A 3,962-nucleotide genomic window follows, 5' to 3' on the forward strand; every position below is an offset into this window, starting at 1 on the left:
CCATCTTTAAAAATTTTCCATGGTTTTTTTATAGATCTATATTTTCTTTTTGTTAGCCTTATTTTCGTATTTTTTGGTTTTTTAATTTCTTTCCAATTTATGTATCTAATATCAATTATGTTAATTCTGCATTCTTATTTTGTTTCTTCTTTTATTATGTTTGATTTATTATTTACGAAATTATTTAATTAATTTTTTAACTTCTTCTTAAGCTAGTAATTTTTTTCCTTTTTTTTCTTCGTATCTCTTGGGTGTTTACGTTACATTTTATTTTTTAGCCGTCTATACGTATTTTTTTTCTGTTATTGTTTTTTTTTCGTATTTATTTTATTATTAGGCTAAAATGGTTATCATTATGTACATATTTATTATTTCTTATTCTTATATTATGTTTTTTGTTAATTATCTTCGTTATTTCCAATTTATAATGTTTAGTGTCAAGTTTACGGTCTTTTCTGATTTTGCGATTAAAGGGAATTAACTCTATCAATTCTTTGTTTCTTATTTATTCAGTCATTAACTTACATCTTTTAGAATTTGTGCATTTACCTTATAATTTAGTAGTCAAAGGGAAATAACTTATTTATTTTTTGTTTCAATTATTAATCTTTGTCATTTTTCCTAATTTTTTTATTTATCATATTATTATTTATTAATCATGTGTATTTATGTTGTGTTCAGGTTTGTTATTTATAAGTTTATTTGCTATTCTAATATTTTATTCATTTATCTAAAACTCGGTTTTTTTTGGTGAAAAGAAAATATTTTTGTTCAGTTTTTTGTCTATCTATTTGTTTACTTATTATCTATATCTTGATATTAGGAACTTATTTTTATGCAGACATATTTGTATGTTGTCTGTACAATGAGTTTTTATCAGATGTTAGTATTTTGTAGGATTCTAGTAAACATAAGGAACATTTGCCTGATTTTGATGGATGATAACTTTTTGCCCTACCTATCACGGACCATTTCAAAGTGTACTCTATATTTTTGCTTTTTAGCTCACGTATCCATTCCCCAAGTGCAGTGTCATTATTATTTTTCTTTCTATTTGTTTCCCTCCCACTATGGTTATTATTAGTATTATTAGTGTTTGCTGTGTTATTTATTATATTTCTGCTACTATTATTGTTTTTGTTAAATGATGAAATATGATTGTTTAGCCGGGTTTGAAACTGAGTGCTCGTACTACCAATGTATGCTTTTACACCTCTATTAGTTTTAACTTCACATTTATATACAACATCTGATACGAGGCAATTTCCTTCTAACGGGCATTCCATAGCTACACGGCAGTTACATCCATTTATTATAAATTATATTGCTCTGAATTCTCATCGAGCTAAACCGAGGTTAATATTGGTACAATAATCAATATAATACCATTTAAAAGGTATTAAAATTGATTGTTAAAAAAATCCACATATAAATAAATAAATATATATATATATAAATATATAAATAAATAAATATACATATAAATATATAAATAAATAAATATATATATATATAAATATATAAATAAATAAATAAATATATATATAAATATATAAATAAATATATATATATAAATATATATATATATATAAATAAATATATATATAAATAAATAAATATATATATAAATAAATAAATAAATATATATATATATATATGTATGTATGTATGTATGTATGTATGTATGTATATCAGAACCGAAAGATAAAATCTGTGAGAGAAGACAAAAAATGAAAAGTAGAAAAGAAACAGACTCCAAATATATAAAAAAAGAAAAAATGTCGAGGAGGAAGATAAAAAAAAATATGACTGAAACTACGGGGAATAATAACGCACACAATAAATGACAATCAATATCAACAATAAAAAGGCAGCATATAATGAAACATTAAAAGGAATTCCACAATATCCTGAAAGGTAATTTACTCTTATCTCTATTTATCGAATTAGCTTTAAGAAATATACAAATTAACCTGCACCGAATGGGTACGTCGTCTTTCGCATTGGGCAATGTAATCAAACAATGCGAATAGAGTGCAGCCATGACAAAAATCCGGTGTTAGTGACATAAAAGGAGAAAGCATATAAATAAAAAAAAATAAATTGAATTTTGCGAGATTAGCTAATCCGAAATGGATGACTGTTTCTTTTAAGCAATCGCTCGCGCGCACACACACACACACATACACACACACACACACTTGCACGCACACACATATATATATGTGGGAGGGATGTTTGTGTGTATGTGGGTGTGCGTGTGTGTGTGTGGACTTCGCTTGCTATCTTGACGCTTTCATCTTGTATCCAACGATTTACAAAAAATGTGACAGTTAAATATATATATATATATATATATATATATGTGTAGATCGTCTGCTAGTGATTTGGCAATAGTTCGTAAATAAGTTGCTTTGTTTCTAAGAGTTTGTGCTGATGTGCTTAGATACTGCTCAATGTGTTCAGGGAAAATATGGTGGGAGGATTGGAAGATCTTATTGGTACATTTGGGAATGACCTTCTCGTCAATGCATCGTTGTAAGAAAGAACTCCTGTTTGTGTTGGAGTGAGCTGCGATCAGTGTGTTAGTATATTTACGCAGCTTTCTTTTGTAAAGTTGTCCTTCCATTCCGACAGTATGATTGTTGAGCTGGATTGTTGACGAGAAGGTCATTCCCAAATGTACCAATAAGATCTTCCAATCCTCCCACCATATTTTCCCTGAACACATTGAGCAGTATCTAAGCACATCAGCACAAACTCTTAGAAACAAAGCAACTTATTTACGAACTATTGCCAAATCACTAGCAGACGATCTACACATGAACCACTCTATTTCTAGGAATACAACCTCTAAAATTAATATATATATATATATATATATATATATATATACATACATTTATATATATGCCTGCTTCATTGCTTGAATCTTTTTTTCGACGATGGGGCGATTCTATCATTTAAAAATGTGATGAAGTTTTAATATATACATATATATATACATATACATATATATATATATATATATACATAGAGAGAGAGAGAGTGAGAGAGATATGTATAGATAGATAGATGTGTACATATATATATATGCATATATATATATATATATATATATATATATATATATATATATATATCTAAGAAACAGAAAACTTTCATTACTTTTTTAGAATACTTATTACAAAATCCAATCATAAATTATGCTTACAAGATTACCGCAAAACTACATACAAAATGATTACATTCTAATCACACCATAATAACAAAAAAAATTTTTTTTTAAAACAGGTATTATAATGTGTTTCTTCCTACGTGCATTCAGAATTAGCTGCCCAGTATATCTGGGTGAATAATTCAAGTACCTCAGAAATACTTGTAACTTTGCAATACGAAACATATCTTATATTAAATGACAAGAAAAATAAGATACTTAAATATTTCCCAGAATAAATACGCGAAGATCACATACACCAGACCATTTCCATATAAACAGACATCTACGTTTACACATAAACCCCAATAATACAATAACTAGAAATCCTTACAATACAAATCACATCACAAACCCTAAAACAAGCATAAAAACCACAAAACATCTCCAAAAGAATATATATATACGTTGGTGAAACCCAACAGAGATTACAGAAAAGGGTCAATAAACATATATATATATATATATATATATATGTATATATATATATATATATATATATATATATATATATATTATACTATGTATGTATTAGGGTTGGATCAAATACTGACTTTTACCAATTGAAATACAAATACAAATACTTTCGTTTAGGTTACCAGAAATACAGATACAAATACAAATACTTTTATTCCTAAGTCTAAAAATACAAATACAAATACTTTTATTCCTCAATCTCTAAAATACAAATAAAAATACAATAACTGATTTAAACAAAAACAAATATAAGTACTTTTTTTTCAAA

This window comes from Euprymna scolopes, chromosome 39, assembly GCF_053919585.1.
Source record: "Euprymna scolopes isolate OS-2025 chromosome 39, ASM5391958v1, whole genome shotgun sequence".
Classification (NCBI taxonomy): Eukaryota; Metazoa; Mollusca; class Cephalopoda; order Sepiida; family Sepiolidae; genus Euprymna; species Euprymna scolopes.